Genomic DNA, 19794 nt, shown 5'->3' on the forward strand with positions numbered 1-19794 from the left:
TAAGAATGAGACATACTTTATTCCATCTGTTGAATCCTTAATCTGTAGTTTAATGGGCAAGATGTGTTCAACAAAGTCACCAACTTTTGAATTGTTTAGTAAGAGGACATCATGTATATAACGGAGAGTAAAATTAAAGGATATTGCTAACTTCTTTTCTTTCTTTCAAAGAAATTCCTGTATGAAGTCAGCCTCATAAAAATAAAAGAACAAGTCGTGAAGAAGATGGACATAATTAGTTACCCTGGAAATGCCGATAGCTGGTTAAAAAACTAAAAAAATCAATAATCTTGGTCAAGTCAGCTTCAGAGACTTTATTGTTTGAATTAGAGTGATGTATTACAAAGATTTCTCCCTAAGACAAAACACCTGTATCTAGGTTGGTCATTCTTTTTTTATGGAAAGTGTAGAAAAGTTAAATGTTTTAATACTATTGCAAGATAAAAGAGTTTAGTCTCAGATTGTATGTACTCTAACAGATCTTTGGAATGTTTTAGTATGAGTGTACTACTACATTTTATACTCATACTTATTTCGGTGATGACAATCAAATAAGATAGTTAATAGTTTGATAATAGAAAAAGATGATGAGCGTTGTTAGATTCCATTTCACAATTCAGGAAATTCACAAATCAAAGAGTGATCTATAAGTCATCGTAATGTTTATTAGTTTATTATTTGGTTTCAAATACTACGCTGCTGTGCTTATTAGTTTTATAAAGACCAAACTACTGTATGATAGCTAGTGAGACTAAATGACACAGACATTAATAACTATAGTTCACTTAACGACCTTAAATAATATGCAAAGCCCTTACCACAGAGTCAGATATAAAAGGCCCCGAAATGGCAAATACAAAACATTTCAAACGAGAAAAATAACGGCCTTATTTAGGTACAAAACAATGAACAAAACATAACATGTAACCGAATGAAACACGACAATCGCAACATTACATGCTCCTAGTTTACTTTATTCACACAAACGACTGTAAAAGGTGTATTTGTACCAGTGCACTCATTATAGTTTAATACACAATGTCACTGTATAAACCAACGTAATAAGCTTCCCAATGTTTGGCACAATTCTAATTACATTGAATTACATTGCAATAGAGAAATATTATTCCGTCATTTTACACAGTTAATTATATATTTTGATGTTATCTGAAATCAAGTATTTAATAAGAGAAATTGAGTGTCAGTTATTATTTTTATGTATGTATCTGTTGATAATCATTTTTACAGATATAATATAAATCAGCGTATGATAATATAACATGCACTTGTATGTAATAGTATGGGTAACACCCTGTTTTACGGCAGATTTAGTGTACCTTAAATCTAGATTTTTAATGTGAAAATTCACATATGTGATACTTTGTAAAAGTTCCTTTCTTATTGCATGTATTTCGAAATACTACTGACATCAAAAATAATATCTATATAACACTTACTATTATCATCTATTCTACGAAAAACGTAAATTCATATCCTGTTTTGATACTTCCCGAGGTACGCTTCAAACAAAAACCCAAAATATAATAAGAAAAGAGATAGTCTATCAGTAGTAGTACACAGAAATACAACTGGCATCAGAAATAATATATATATTTAACACTTAGTTTATCAGCTATTCTATGAAAGTCGTAAACTCATATCATGTTTTAATAGTTCCTTATTTATCAAAACCGAAACCAAAAATATTACAGGAAAAGAAATGATCTAATAGTAGCAGTTTCAACTTAAAGAAACAAACACAAAGAGATCTTGGTTTACACCAATACGTTAAGAGTTAATACTCTACAAGCCAATTGGTTTTTTTTAACTTAAAAGTTCATAAAAAACATGTTGTTAGAATTTGATGCGACTGTCATACAAGTAAGAGGTTTTGCTAGCTATAAAACCATTTTTTCACATTAGAAAATGCCTGTGAAAATTCAGGAATAAGACATTTGTTATTCATTTGTTTGCTGTATTTGAGCTTTTGAATTTGCAATTTGATTATGGACTTTCCGTTTTGAAATTTCCTCGGAGTTCAGTATTTTTTGTGTTTTTACCTTTTGGTTTCATCAAATGCAAATCCTCAAACAGTCGGAAATATTTTTGTTTTAATTCCCAATATCAAGGTTATGAAAATTAATGATAATTAGAGAAGCAGCGCATGAACACAATAGCATTATTTAAACATTAAGATAATAAAATGTCCTCTAACGAAGGACACCCCCTCAATCATATGTTCAGTTTTAAATTGTCTTCGTCTAGACAAGTGCTTGAAAATGCAATGTGAAATAGAAAATAAATCCTTTTTTTTCATAATTTGTGTCTGAAACATTGTATTTGGAATGATAAAATAGCAATTACAATTATAAAAAAACTCTGACTTTACTCCCTTCACAGTTCCTAATTTGAAATACCAGCTCCTTTTGGTTAATTTAACATTGCTTTCTACAGATGATTTTGTGTTATGACTCTTAATCGTTGTACATGGCTTTACAACAAACTTAAGGTTTTTGTTGTTTCTTATAAAGATTATATCACGCAACTAGATTTGTGTTCATGATAATTCTATCAGTTCGATTTTAAATATAACTTATTTAAATCATGTGTATGTGTGTCGTATCGACACTGCTTCTCACATGAATGCTTATTCAGTTACGCTATTATAACTCCCATCCGTTTTAATACTTGCCCTTCTCAAAAAGCAATATTTACACTAGTGAACGTATGCTATAATAATTGTTAAGACAACACATATATATACCTACAAAATATCCCTAAAATATTTGAGAATAACATCAAATCATAATTGAATTGAAAAATGTGTATTGATTTTTATAATTTCAGTAGTCATCATTTTACATTATTTCAAAAATTACAATACGATCTTTTAAAAGTGTCTTTGTCTGACCATAGCTTTTACTTCAATGATTTAATTCTATTGCTCCAGATCATTATAACTTATGATTCTCCATCCTTTGAATACGTATATGTTTACAATACATACTGATATGCATTCTTTGTTCTTCACTGCTCATAAATAACAAACTTACACTAAATATGTTGGCGGTGTAAATGATTAATGTTTTGATCTGAAAGAACATGGTCCGTGTCTTCGTTGAAAAAAATTCAAATCAATGTCTTATAATATTTAAAGTTGAGAATGAAAATAGGGAATATGTCAAAGCGACGACAGCCCAACAAAATAGCAGACAAGAGCCGAATGACACAATGAGTTTTCAACGCAACGAGAAATCCCGCACCTAAAGATGGACATCAGCTGGAACCCTAAATAAAACTAAAAATATTCAACCTTACCACATCCTATATGTGGCTTCCCCAAATTAGGAGCTTGTCAAACAGTGGTTGTCGTGTGTATCCATCATACTTTTTTAAAGCAGGTCCTTGGTTTTCTTGTTTGAACTGCTTTCTAATTGCCATGTCAGATTTTGCTCTATGATGACGTCGAACTGTTTAATCATCTACGTCATATCAGTGTCTGTTGAATCATTGACACATCGGCAATTTTACCAAATATACGTATTCTTATTGTTGTTTATCATAAACGTACGCGTTATGTCTACGATGCTAGCAGGTTATTTTTTTAACCGTTTAATACATGCAACATTAATTTAGATATGTTTAAATCTGGTAAATTGACATGGAAAGACTAATTAAGGAAATAAACAAAGCTGATGGAATAGCATGGACTCTTTGACAATCGGGTTCATCGACGGTAAAAGAATCTCGTGTAATACATGCATCACGCGCCAAGCGAATTTATATTTTGTCATTATCTTATTATCGCAAAACTGAAAAATACAGAGGAGTTAATGTTAAAGGATATATATAACTGATAACAATTGGTTGAATATCAAAAAAAAATGCAATTATCACGTATGTCATAGATTCGAGTGTGATTCTTTCGTCTTGAATTCTATATAGAAACTGGATCATATAAATGCAAACAAACATGGCTAGTAGTGGGTCTCAGTTAGTAAGCATCCTTATAACGGATATTCAATGAAATATCAACCAACAAAACCATTCTCTGTATTATAATGTTTGTCATTGTCACAATGTTGTAGCAACGGTGACAAAAAATGTATAACAAACAAGATTAAATGAAAGCAATTGGTATTGTTAGTTTGTTACCCAGTAATTATTATGTTACTACAATACGGATAATGATAAATTCTAAACATTGTGTCGGAAAAACAAAAATCTAATTATCGTGATCTTTACAACCACTATGTTATGACTTCACTACGAAACACCCTTACACCAATAAAAATAAAAGCACAGATAATATGAAAGTTTGTAAGTGTCTGTCTTGACGTAAACTATCACGAAAAAAATGAATAAATACGTTTTAATGTTTTTAGATAAAGCAAAAGTTGGTTCATAATGATAAACTCCTTTCAGTGAAACGTGCAAAACTGCAAAACAAAATTGTTAATCGATCATGTGTTTATCACTGGCTCGAAAAAAATATTTTGATTTATCATGATAGTTCGGAATTTCTAGTACCTTTTTTGAAATTAGCAAGAAGCTAAAATACATTACATGTATACACGGCACTAGCTGATTTATTAAGTTTCTACTATAAAGTTATATAATCATTTGTAACAATACGATACTACTCTAAGTTAGAATGTAAACACAGACGATCACATATTTAGTTAATTTATTGAAAGAATTTGGTTAATAGGTTGAAATGCCTGAATTTAACATGTATGTGTTATTAATTTTGACGATTAAGAAATTAAGATTCTTAATGTGCTACATACGTTTGCATATATATACCAAGCAAAAAGGATGAGATTTTGTTTTCAGTATGTTGACTTAACTTTAATATTTCGTCACATGATTTTCGTTTCCAATACTACTGATCACAATTTCATATCTGATCAACATATTGAAAGTTCTTAGTTGCAACGGATGTGTCCGACAACAACTTCTGGTTCTTTTTTTAATAACTTACAAGTTGAGATGTGATTTTAACCACTTATGCAATCTCGCTGTATTTCCATTTTTTAAGAGACAACAAAACGTTGAAAAACATGAGCGCTATAACAGAATGCCCCCTTCCTCAACAGTATTTGATTGAGACCGCTTTTAGAATTAACCTTGATATAAATAAAGGCAACAGTAGTATACCGCTATTCGAAATTCATTAATCAATTGAGAAAAAAAACAAATCCAGGTTACAAACTAAAACTGAGGGAAATACATCATATATAAGAGAAAATAACGATACAACAAAAACACAACATTAAAATGTAACACACACAAAACAAACTATGGTTTGGGCCCATTAAAACGTTTAATCCCGCTGCAAATGTTTGCACCTGTCCTAAGTCAGGAATCTGATGTACAGTAGTTGTCGTTTGTTTATGTAATATATACGTGTTTCTCGTTTCTCATTTTGTTTATATAGATTAGACCGTTGGTTTTCCCGTTTGAATGGTTTTACACTAGTAATTTTGGGGCCCTTTATAGCTTGTTGTTCGGTGTGAGCCAAGGCTCCGTGTTGAAGGCCGTACTTTAACCTATAATGGTTTAATTTTTAAATTGTTATTTGGATGGAGAGTTGTCTCATTGGCACTCACACCACATCTTCCAATATCTATATAATATAACAACCGCCATTTTCCTGACTTGGTACAGGACATACAGAATGTGGCGGGGTTAAACATGTTAGCGACCCCCCCCCCCCCCCCTCCCTTCCTCTAGGCTGCAACAGTGGTTTAACAGTACAACATAAGAACAAATTATCAAAATCAGTTAAAAAGGCTTAACTCATCAGATGAACAAAAATACAAGTGGATAATTTATCGTGTGGTTTTCTATATTGTGATGTTATGCCATTGTTTCATAAAAAGAGAGAAGGTATGGTACCATTAAAATGTTTAATCCAGCTGCAAATGTTCGCACCTCTCCTAAGTCAGGAATCAGATGTACAGTAGTTGTCGTTTGTTTATGTAATTTATACGTGTTTCTCGTTTTTATGTAGATTAAACTGTTGGATTTTCCGTTTGAATGGTTTTATAGTATTAATTGTGTGGCCCTTTATAGCTTTTTTTTCCGTGTGAGCCAAAACTCGGTTTTGAAGGCCGTACATTGACATACAATGGTTTAAGGGGCCAGCTGATGGACGCCTCCTGGTGCGGGAATTTCTCGCTACATTGAAGACCTGTTGGTGACCTTTTGCTGTTTATTTGGTCGGGTTGTTGTCTCTTTGACACATTCCCCATTTCCATTCTCAATTTTACTTTTATAAATTGTTATTTGGATGGAGAGTTGGCTCAATGGCACTCACAAAACATCTTCCTATATCTATTAAGTAAGTACAGATCTGAGAGTACTCGGAGTTAACTGACAGCTAGGTCAAAGCCTCTAACAACTAATTAAAATATCATACATCTAAAACTAAATTATAAATCCGTTCATATCCAACATCCAATGGATTTCGTGTAAAGAAGTCTTAAACAATCAGAGAAAACACGACCTTGGGCAATGTCAAGATACAGGTATCGACAGATTGTAGACACATGAACGTGTATGTGTATATAACATACAAGTAATATTTAGTTTGCTTTAATTTACTGATAACAAAAATAATATTTATACCAATAACCAATAATTATTACAGTGTTGAATTAGTAAACTTTTAGAATAAGTTTATTTAACGGATCTAAAAGTTCACCAGGATCGTTTCTAAATCTTTGGGCACGGTGAACAACATTTCAGTAAAATTGAGGATGTGCTATCCTGTAAGAAATAAGTTTACTACAGGTACAACAAAACTTCAAAACTAAATCTTTATATCTTTGGAAAAATTTAGAAAAGGTTTTAAATAATTTATGTTTACGAAATCTCTGGCTTAATAATTTATAAGGTATACAGAGATTAGGTTCGTTAAAATAAAAAAAAACGTCACAACAGACATGGACATAGTCAACGAGTAAGTAGGCTTGCGTTTCGATTGCTTTTGCTATAAGTGTTATTCTTTTTAATTTTTGAATGTCAACCATGTCAATAATAGTAGCAGTCGTGCCTATCCTTTTTCATGAAAAACGTATTTTAATCCGAAAACTTTACACAAGGGTCAGTTTGAGGGTTAGAAAACTTAAATGATCATTAGTTAACGAATTTGATAATGTCTAAGAGTCAACTACAAATCTACTTTACGTGTGTGATACCTGCTTAATTTATATCTAAATAGCATATACATGAAAGTAACACGATAAACCTCCCATGTAATACAGGTTCTGTTAACCCTTACGAAGCAACATGCACCTTTTTACCAGGATTTTATACTTTTGTCTGTCGTTTGATCTTTTTGTTTGTGTCATGACGTTATCAATTAATTATCAATTTACGAGTTTAAATATTTTTTTCCGCTTTTTTTAAGTCGAACCTTTCAATGCAATGAAAAGAAAATAAAAAAATAAAAGGATGGTTCTGGCGACAACAAAGTGATATACATAGCTAGTGTAATAGAATATGTCCTCTACATGTTCATTGCACTGAGGATAATAACAGTGATTTTCATAGAATTTTTTTCACGGATTTCAATGTATTTCTCTGTTGATTTTCATGATATGTGTCCTATATTGTTACATGAAATTTATATCTGGCATTTACAAACAGGGGATACCTTTGATATAGCAGAAATTACAAATTGGCGTAAATCGAATATGATATAAAACAAAAAATTTATATGATAGTTGATCAATTAAAGAAGCTTTCTTTTTGACTTATATCAAAAAGAAAAAAAAACCACTACTACTCTAAAGCACAGCCAAGCTTGGATTCGTGGTAATGTATCGAATTTATGACGTGATAAAGGACACTTTCCTACGTCCATTCAATTATAGTGTCTATAATAATAAATAAGTCGACAATCTGAATATAACAGACAAAATCTTACCTTTAAATAGTCTATGCTGAATACGCATCCTTGTGAATGAATGTATTGTAATGATGTTTGATCATATAGTATTATATGGTTTAGTGAATGAAATAGATGTAAAGCAGATACGTCCTTCTTAAAGACATTCGATCTATACTATGTCTTTAGCAGCAGCTTGTTAGGGAGGTTTCTTCAATTAACAAAAATCGTTAATATAGAAAAGAATTTGCATTGATAATTAAAAAGACGTGTTTAGTTTATTACTTTATAAACAATTTAAGATCATTGCATGCACGTTTTTGCATAAATTGAAACATAAATCAAGCAAGCTGTTGGGCGATATAAGATTTTATGCTGTTAAATGATAAATAATCATTGAAATTGGTATATGTTGATGATCAAACGTAGAGAAATGTTTTTATAAGCTAAAGTAACTTCCTTTTTCAACATTATAAAAGATAACTTAAGTTCATGAATCCAATGTTTTGCAAGGAGGCGCCATAAAAAAAACAATTATACATTTAAATCACATAACTTTGATTCATGCTATCTGCTTCAAATTTAAAATGTTTACGTTTATCTTTAAACAGTAAAGGTGTTTTTATTAAAAAATATGACAATTGCATAAAATGAAAAGAAACCCCAGTCAACGAACGCACAAGGAGTTGACAGTGTTTATAAATCTAGTACCCAATGCTTATCAGGCAATATATTCCAATTAGTGAAATAACATTCACAGTGCCTATCTAGTTGCCAAAAGATGTGCGTTTCCACATCATTGATCTTGTCCGACTGCGATTGCAACCATAGGCGCTTGTGCAAAAGGGACGAAAGATATCAGAGGGACAGTCAAACTCACTGATTGAAATAAACTGACAACGCCATGGCTAAAAATAAAAAGACAGACAGTCAAAAAATAGTACAAAATACACAACATAGAAAACTAAAAACTAAGCAACACGAACCCCACTAAAAACTAGGGTGATCTTATGTGCTCCGGAAGGGTAAGCAGATCCTGATCCACATGTGGCATCCGTCATGACATGGACCATTTTTTCTTAGAGTGTAAATTGTTACTTCAAAAACAAAGTTTTTCTTATCTAAACTTATTCTCCATCAATTATTGTATTGTTTCTCCTTAAAATATTTTAGTCAAATAATGAAAACACACAAAAAGAAAAAAAAGTACGTTCAATGACCAAAGTTCATTTGAGTAAGCAATTGATTTCATGTTTAATATTTAATGTAGATAATTCTTGAAGTTATGTTTATAAGTCGACATACATGCGTTTCGTACAAATGTAAGGACAAATCAATATTGACCATGTAAAATGATTTTAGTAATTTTTTTACTTGTAAGTAAAGTTTACGTTATCTTATTAATCAAGTTACCATGACAACAATATGTTGGACCATGTGATATATGAAACACCTTTTCAACGTTCCTTTTGTTAATTGACAACGCGTATGGTCAGATCATATAAGTATACAAGAAGATGATAATGACAATACGCGTATTGTTCAAATACTCATATGGTCCGGAACAGATACATGGAATATGTATTCATAAGTTTTATACCTAAGAAATAACTCGCTCTCTAATGAGTCGTTACAAGCATCTATAATACTAAAATGACGATGTCCAATTTGTCAGCCGTCATCGGGTAAAAACGACAAATCAAAGAATTCAACTTTATATATAGCTTATATCGGACAATGGTGTAGATTAAAAATTACACCACTCCAGCCCCTTTTGTTTTCCACATAATTAATATTGCCAATAATTAACAAGTTCCGAGTCGAATCCGATACCGATACCAATAGTATTTTCACCTGGTACCTATTACCTTATCTGTACGTTCCGCATCTGACAGGCGCACCACCAAACGGTGTATTTAGGATTTTTCTATATACACGGGTCATACTCACAGGGTTGACACTACTAAATTCAATCATTGTCAAATTGTTCCCTATTGTAGTATTTTAATCAGTAAGATTTTCTAAGATAACAATTCGAATACTAGAAATCTGGACTTAAAATAAAGCGTATAGGTACAGTTTCCAATTTTTTAGCGGGAATGATGTAAAACAGTGAACCAAATAATTCAGCTTTATAATCGTCATGACTTTATCAGATGACAATACCAATACTAAAATAAGGCGTACGCATAGTTATATACCTTAATTCAGTCACGCACCCACGATATAACGGGTGTGTTCTAGTATTACTTATCATCCAGAGATAATAGACAGCTTACCATCAACTACTAAATTTGACAGATGATAATGGTGGGGTTTTTTTTGTTATTTAGAGCTGAAAGGTCAATTTAGAAAACTAAACTTTTAACAATGAACGTTAAGTTTTGGTGTATTATCCATGTTGAAAGCTTTAGTTGTTAAAGTGTACAAATTTACTATTATCACATGTCATTGTTTTCGAAAGACAATAAAACTCTTTTAAATGAGAACGTTATGAACAAAAAAAGACGATCTCGTCTGTTGATTACATGTACATGATAATGAATATTTAAAAAAAATTCTTTTAGCACGCATTCGCAATTTTTTTGCCGTTACTTTTAATTTTGTAACCAAAAAATTAAAGTCAACAACTAGATTCGAAGGATTTCAGGACAATGTTTTACTATAAAGGATCCAAAATTTATACTAGTTGGTCTTATAACCTTTAAAAAAAGAAATGGTTGACCGTCAGTATCCAACATTGCTTTTATTGTGATGGAAATATATAGAGAAAATTTTCTTTTCTGACATTACGCAACAACTCAAATCTTAGAGAATGGAAACGGGGAATGAAGTTTTGAAAAGCCTTGTGTAAGTAGTTTGATATTATGTATACAAGAAATGTTTGACATATTTTTTATTCACTTAAAATGAATTGCCAAGAAAATCGACAAAGGATTTAAAAAAATTGCAATTCGCCAGGAATGTTTCTCTAGACTAGATTATCGACAACCATTTCTAGACACAGTCGATGCCGCCTTTTTGCATTTGTATTAAAGTGACACATGTGAGCCAGTTTTAAAGTAGCTTTTCCTTACATTACATCTTTTTCCGGTATATTCTACCTGCGTAAGAGAATGAATAAAGGCGTGCACGACTAATTTCCGTTTAATAATTTATAGAAAGTCACGAACAGTAATCATAAAAAGCAGTGCATTTAAAAAAAAAACTTTTTTATAAAAATTAATATTACAAACAAATACTGTACTCAGCGGGAAATTCAAAAAGGATGTCCCTAATAAAATGGCAAATTCAACAGCTCAAACACATCAAACGAATTGATAACAACTATCATATTCCTAACTTGGTACAGGCATTTCTTATGTAGACAAACCATGTTTAAATTTGCTAAACCTCTCACTTGTATGGCAGTCGCATTTTATTGCATTATGTTTTCAACGATGTAGGAACAAAACAAACAGACATAAAAGGTACAAATGACAAAATAGGGGTACAGCAGTCAACCTTGTGCAATAAGCGTAATCTTTATAAAGACAAACAAATATGTAAAAAAAGAAATATGTAACAAAGGAGCACAAAGAGCTATTGGTTTCCATGTCTGATCATGACTGACTTTACAATTAGTGCTAGTCCCATTACTTGATTTTGGTGCTCTTTTATTACGTCTGGCGTACTGAATTATAATCCTGGTACATTTGATAACTAATTGCAACACAAAGTAACTATGAACAAGAACTATCTTTAAAAAAGATATCCGACGTATTTAAATTTGAGAATATGTTTAAACCTATCATTTCGATAACCTTCAGAAGCACAATGACTTAATGATATTGGAATTTCATCTAACTACAAGAAATTCTTTACTGAGGCTGGTTATATTAAGGCAATAATATATAAGAATATTGTGATGACACCTAAAAAAGTTATTTGTAAAAAAATCCAGTGCAAATAACAAGAAACAAATATACATTTACTACTGTTCACATTAAACTTAATTCATGGTTAACAAAGCTAGAAACTATTTGTAGTATAAGTAGTATCTTTCTGTTTACATTCACCAAAACCCCGCAGAAATCTCACATGCGTAGGTGCGTTCTAAAATTCATGGAAAAATTATATTATCGTCCCGAATAAACAGCTGTCATTGATCCCAAGAGCTATTAGAGAAACAATTATTTTAATAAAAATATAAATCCTTGTAACATCTAGTTCAAATATTTATAGTTTTTCACTTGCTTTCCATCACGATATAATTTTCGAGACGTTTTTTCAAACACAACCAAGTCACCTACCATGACAGCATTTTGTCCAATCATAGAAAGGATTTTCGAGCATGCGTCTTCTGTTGCCATAGTTAAGCGTCCTTAAGTTCAAAGTGCACAAACCGAAACTATACCGACTACGTCGGAAAAAGGCTTATCCCAAGCATATACTACCTTAGCCGTATTTGGCACAACGTTTAGAATTTTCGATCCTCAATGCTCTTCATTATACTTGTTTGGCTTTAAATATTTTGACATGAGCGTCACTGATGAGTCTTATATAGATGAAACGCGCGTCTGGTGTACTTAATCATTATCCTGGTACCTTTGATAACAATTTACAGAAATTTTTTATGATCTATTTAGAAAAATAATAAAATAGATTGCGAAGAAAACTTCATAATGATAAAATATATACAAATTTATGTTTGAATTTGTACATTGCTGATTGGAATTCATGTGAATTATCATTCCGTAGTTTTTATACATGCACTTTTTACCGTTATCCCACAAAAGCAATAAACATCAATCATGTTAGTGCTTTCGGGTGATTTCAGACATGTCAAATTCTTCAATGTCTGATATTTTAATTGCTTTGAAAAGAGATGCATTTGGTAAAACTTTTCAAATTGAAATTGTTCATCAAAATGCCGGTAGAGTTTTTTTTAATTTATGAACATCAAAATGAAAAGATAATTATATTAAAAAAAAGTGTGCCAATAAGACAACTCTCCATCCAGGTCGCAGTATATAAAAGTAAACCATTATAGGTCAAAGTATGGTCTTCAACATGGAGCCTTGGCACACACCGAACAGCAAGATATAAAAGACTAGACCCCAACATGACTAGTATAAAACCATTTAAACGGGGAAACCTACAGTTTAATCTATATCAAAAACCACAAATGAGAAACACTTATGAACCACATCAACAAAAGACAAATACTGAACATCAGAATCCTGACTTAGGACAGGTGCAAACATTTGCAGCGGGTTAAAACATTTTAATAGGTTCTGACCATCACCCTTATCTGATAAAATAGTTTAACATCGCAACATAGCTAGACATAGTATAAAATATCAATTGAAATGGCTTAACTCAATCAAAAGACATATTAACACAAGTGTACATACACTGAACAAATAAACTTGAACTATGATACAACGTAAATACAAAATCAATAAAATAAGGAGTGAATGATTAAAGTTACAGTATTATACCGCTGAAAAATGTAAAACAATTTCACTGTAACATATGATATTCACAACCTGTCGAAGAGGAGAACAAAACGTAATTTCACGATATAAAGAAATCGTTTATAGATTATAAGGTCCCACTGATGATTATTATTCAGACGCATATTTCCTCTAACAGATATGAAAAGAAAACAATGAATTTAACATAATTAGGACACACAGCAAAAAGAGTCTGCATTTCATCTTGTGTTTTCTATTTTTTTAAACTCCTGGTCATAATTTCCCTACTATAATTGAGATGTTAATCATGATCGTCTTTTTATCGTTTTAGCACTCATTTCAAGAAAACCAAGAAAACCAAAATCAATCATTAGTTGTGACATATTAGAAGATCAAATTATAAATCATGCTGATTAAAGACAATACAAATTTAAATATCGTCTGGTTGTTCAGAAACAAACTTCAAAAGATATTTTAAAAAAAACATTGCATATTTTCATTTGATCTCATTATCTAATAACTATCTATAGAAATTCTATAAGCTTACATGATGTTGTAAATTTTGGTGTATTACAGTGTAATGATATTTGTATCAAAACGTAAAGTGTCAGTATTTACGATGCAATTTGATTGACATACAGTTTCTTAATTACTAAAGTAAGGAAAAGGTAAAATAACAACAACAAAAACGAATTTTTTTAACGACAAGTTCCATAGCAAAGGGCAATATCAAAAGCTCAAACATCAAACGAATGAATAACAACTTTCAAATTATATATAAATGGTAGATTAAGCCTACTTTTATAGCTAGCTCAACTTCTCACTTGTATGCCAGTTCAAAAGGAAACTCTATATTGTAGACATGCATGTTTCGATCAGTTTATATATGTTATCTTTGTAGACATTTACTAACAATAAGTATTATAACAGATTGATCAATTATATAATTTGACTTTTTGCATTTTTTGTTTTTACGCTCTTTAACTTCGTATTAGTTTTGGCTATCCAAATATTTTATTCCGAAAGGCTACATATAAAACATAATGAAGACAAGGCGCGTTCCAAATTATAAGCTAGGTTTTGAGCTTTTTGACATTACTTATTATATATATAAACTCGAAAACATTTAGACAGTTCTACGAAAAAAGGATCTGACAGTTTTGACGACATAATTCTGACAGTTGTACAACAGCTGTGGACATTCCAACCATTCTATTTATAGAAGAAATATCGAATTTCCCCCCAACAGAACACATTTTATACGTTACTCGACAACTTGATTAAGAGATCAACAGTTCCCTAGAGCAGTTCTATGAACTATTATTACAACAGTTCTTAATAGTTCTGATAACTGTTTTACTATAAGCTGTCCACGGATTTTTCTACAGTAAATAGTAATATTAAGGGACATGACGGTGAATGTATAAATTGCATTCTAATAAAAAAAAAGTTACATATTCTTACTTTCATTGTTTTGTTAATCAAATACATTTTTATTGGAAAAACATGTTAGCGTTGTCTTATTGAATTATTGTTTTTCAAAGTATTTTGACGTAAAAAGAATCCAGAAATAAATGAACTTCGGATAAACTTATTGATTTCATAATTCATTAAGAAGGAATGTTGTACTTGATTTTATGTACTGATGATGCATTGAACTTTGATAAAGAAAAAACAAGTACGTCAAATAATAAAAATGTTAAATCAAAACAAAAATATTCACGTAACTATGTACCTAAAATCGGATATAAAATGTACAAAACAGTATTATGCAAGTCATAAGGGATAACGTATACAATACAAATTTCCATCGGAGATCTAGAATGCTTGTAAACCGTTGGTTGTTATTCGTACTTGATTGTGCCTTCTTAACTTTTTTGGATTCGAAAGTCACTGATGAGTATTGCGTAGACAAAATGCGCGTCTGGCTTAAATACAAAATTTAATCCTGGTATCTATGGTGCGATTATTTATAGTCAGTATAATGTTTGATTTTGCCAAATTTAATGAACTTCCCCCTTTTTCAACTGATATCGTGTCCGGCTTTTAAAAACTTTTTACAATTGATTAGAATAATAAAGCATGCGTTATTAATTTGGCGTTATATGTACATGCAATGTTGTTATAAATTGCTTACATTATTTCTCTACCGACGAAACTGAAACGAAAATAAGGTTCAAATTCGAACCGTCCGTCACTAAGTTTGTCAGTTTATCCCCCAGGAAGGTTATTTGCCCTTGCTTTAAAAAAATAAAATATTTCTTGTTTGAATGGTTTTACACTAGTGTTTTTGGGGCTTGCTGTTCGGTGTTCGGTGACCCAATGCTCCGAGTTGACCTATAATGGTTTCCTTTTAGAAATTGTAATTTGGATGGAGAGTTGTCTCTGGGCACTCATACCACATCTTACTATATCTTAGTATTTATTTTATTTATGGTCTTCTTAGTAGCCATGTTTTTTTTAATTTAACGGTTTACTTATTTGGGAACGAAACAACTTGAGCTTGTATTGTGACGGAATATTCGATATATAAAAAACAAATAAGTTCATTATTTTTCTTTAAGGCTCTGTTTCAAATGAATATGTTAAGAACAAATATTGAATAATAATTCATCTACAAAGTAACATCACACAAATACTGAACTCCGGGGGAAATTCAAAACGGAAAGTCGCTAATAAAATGACAAAATCAAATGATAAAATACATCAAACGAATAGACAACAACTGTCATATTCCCTACTGGGTACATGCATTTTCAAATGTAGAAAACGGTGGATTTAACCTGGGGTTATAGTGCCAAACCGCTCACTTGTATGACAGTCGCATCAAATTCCATTAAATTTACAACGATGCATGAACAAAACAGACATAATAGGTAAAATTGTCAAAATAAGGGTACATCAGTCATCACCGCGTCAAGATCTCAATTAGAAAAAAAAGAACAATCAAATATTTAACAAATTTCGACTGACAGATTGAATATCAATTCCTCAAACTCTGAAAGTATTTTGTCGATAAAAGAATCTAGCATAAAAGTCGTTATAGGAGGATATCTGTGTTTTTGAATTAACCGTGGCTTATGATATAAATCACAAGTATCGTGGCGTGTACACTAATTTGAGAGCATTGATATGGGAATGATGTGAAGCAAATCTGCCTGGTTTTAAATAAAGAAACATTATGAACGAAACGACATGTTGTCAGTAATATTTGGTTATATGTAGGTGCGGCGAGTTTTTTTTACAGTAATTATAAGTCTGGCCATATATGATAGTAAACATAGTTTACGAGTTTCAGAAAACGTGTTTTGATACATTAGCTATTGTCATGTTAAAATGAATGCCAGATACTGTGTGTCTTAAAATTCTTAATATTTTCCCATTTCGGTCTCTTTTTTATTAGATCATGCCTGTGATACACTGATTACTATTTCTAATTGTTTAAGTACTGACCATGACTTTGTTTACAGTTTCCCAGAATTCTAGATTATGTTTTAATTTGTTTTATTATTGACCTTTGAATAGTCTTTGTTATGCGAGTGCTTCCTGATATCTGTTGCGTCAAACCACTTTTTCATTGAGTTTCCCCTCCCGATTGATTTTTTTATCCATGTTAACTAACATATATCTTGATCCATTATCACTCAGATTTCCAAAGTGTTAATATGCTGGATTATTCTTTATAATTTGATAGTTGTTGCCCTTTTTAAGTTTCACTTGTCTTTTTTTTTTTAATTTATTCATATAATATGACACTAACTTGCTTTGCTCCTCGCCTTTCACTGTTTTGTTATTGATTAATGATTTTTAAACATTATATACTACTGTTGCATTTGGTTGGCTTATAGTTACAACAGTAAAGGTATTGCAGGGCAAGCATAACAAAGAACTTACAAGAAATGATACGTATAGTAAAAATTCTTAGACGAATCATTGTCTTCTCAATCTGTATTTCGTATATATTTGTAAGAAAGTTATGTATTTTGTCATTTACTGTTAATCTAGTAAATAAATCAAATCATTTAGTAATTCTACCAATAGGCACCTATGGCTACATTTGGCATATTGATGGGTTCCGGACCATACGCGTATGCTTATGACCATATGTGTATACTCATATGGTCCGACCATATGAATTTATACTCGTTTGGTTATTAACGGGACGGACCATGTGAGTATTTGGACCATATAGGAGTTATTTAAAATAAGCATAGGAATATTTTCAATATTATACAAACGAACTTTATCTTAAAAATCAATAATGATTACACAGAAATTTCATACTTCAAATGCTGCATAGATATTTGATATAAATGCCAGTCAGTTCATCTTAGTTTACATCGTTAATTGTATTCTTGCATCTATGCTTAGGGTGACATTTACTCCCACACGATACTATAGCTCTTCTGCATTTGCGCGTCTTGGTTGTGCACGATCCTTTTCAGTTACACTTTTTGCTTGCAACTGAAAATATAGCCTTCTTTGTAGCTGTGTGTAGTGATAATGAGGTCTCGGGCCATTCCGAAGTCAAGTTCTACGTTGTTTTTAAGAAGCTGTAGATCTCCAATATCGTAACATGATGACTGCAGTACACAAGTTATATTCACAGGACAACATAAAAAAAACTATGATCCTTGTCGGTAATGTCATCTGCTTTACACAATAAACGTGGTGAAACCCTGTCAACCACTGGTTTACGTAAACTAACAGAACTTCCTTTTACAATATGTGCATTTGCTTTTGACACTTGCTATTTGTCCGGCTAACTAGACGAATAGTACCAGGACTATTTGTCCGACCAATACAATGCGCATGTCACTATTTGGGTGTGCGTGTATTATCCTCTTCAGCAACAACAGGGATTACAATATTCCTTCATCTATTGCGTTACGTTGTTAGAAGAGATAAGAAATTACTTGTAAAACAAACTCGGGTCGTGTTTGACTCATGAATGCATTTCAAGTTAACGTAAAGGAATTTGCCTAGCTGAATTAGACACAAAATTAGTATATCTGAAGCTGTCAAGAAGTATAGACCCATTGACATAAAGTTATCCATATTTCAATTAAGAGGTTTGAGAATTTTCTATTTTGCTACTGACGATAATATTACGCGAGTCCAGTGTAAAAAAAACCAACTTTGTATCTTTCGTGATTTGTTCCTATGTTTTCAAGTTATTTTAATGCTTTGTTTTGTGTATTGTTGATTTATTTTTTGTGTTGCTCATGATTTCGTCAAAATTATTAAACTGTTATACATATTGTCATTATGTTAGCAGTTATGTTTCGATGGTTGCAAATAATCATAACACTATTGCCGAAGTGTATAGCATTTAATATTAAATTGACAATATGGGAGAAGTGGCTATAGCTACTGGTATGGAGCAATTTGTTGTGACTGCAGATTTCAAGAGAGTTGTTGTCTGCTTTTATTATCGATCCGTGTCTATTAAAGTCGATTAAAATCTGTACATATATCTAGACACTATTGTCTCTCTTTTTTATTATCATTTTTAATTGCGGAAGGGTGCTATTTTCATTTGATAATATGCTTAACTCGTCATTAAGGCATAATTTTTATGTTACTTTTTATAACACGCGACATAAGTTATCAACCTAAACGTACTAGCGGAGAAAATTTAAAATCAAATCTAATTAAAGCAAGAAATATATTAAATCGCCCATATCTTTATCATCAGCCACCTCACTACGTACTTCATTTTCCTTTGAGGACATTCATATGACTGTTTTTTTATTTATTAATTTTTTCTCAAATCTGACAAGTTGACAGGAATTTCCATCAACATTAATAGAACAACATTGATAGCAGTTATAAAATTTTAACTTTTGGTTTTTTTTAAATCAGATTGACATGAAATTTAAGAATAATATACTTCTAAATGAAATATTGATTATTAGTACTTTGGTACTGGCATGGAAATACAGATTTTTTTTTTGTTTTATTAAAATTTGCTGTTACAAAATCTTAGAAATTATTATAAATTAAGGAATGTATCTCCCTCATACAAAGCTCTGAATTTTTCCACGGATTTGGCCATACTTTTTGGACCTTTTGGATTATAGCTCTTCATCTTTTATATAAGCTTCGGGTTTCAAATATTTTGGCCACAAGCATTACTGAAGAGACATGTATTGTCGAAATGCGCATCTAGTGCAAGAAAATTGGTACCGTTAATTTTATTATTAACAATCGCAACCTAAATTGTATTCATTTTTGTAACTTATCTTTGGTTTTTTTTCATTATCAAATTAAAAAATGTTGATTGTGAAAAACACTTGCAAATTTAAATTTTTGTAACTTATCGTTTTTTTTTTTTATTATACTGAAATGCTATGTTTTAAATACTTAAAGTATTAAGACATGCTTTTAAAAGACGAGGAATTATCAAAATGGGTACACAATTTTCTATTATTGGCC

General features: G+C 31.2%; 1 protein-coding gene across 1 annotated transcript in view; it reads right to left on the reverse strand.

Moving 5' to 3' along the window:
• LOC134725698 (receptor-type guanylate cyclase Gyc76C-like) overlaps positions 1-8040 on the reverse strand; it is a 108271-nt gene extending 100231 nt beyond the window's left edge. Inside the window, exon 1 of the mRNA XM_063589724.1 lies at positions 7937-8040. The gene's annotated coding sequence lies outside the window, so the exon portion shown is untranslated. The remainder of the gene's footprint in view (positions 1-7936) is intronic.
• Positions 8041-19794: the final 11754 nt, after the last annotated feature.

The sequence above is a fragment of the Mytilus trossulus genome, chromosome 7 (genome assembly GCF_036588685.1).
Source record: "Mytilus trossulus isolate FHL-02 chromosome 7, PNRI_Mtr1.1.1.hap1, whole genome shotgun sequence".
Classification (NCBI taxonomy): Eukaryota; Metazoa; Mollusca; class Bivalvia; order Mytilida; family Mytilidae; genus Mytilus; species Mytilus trossulus.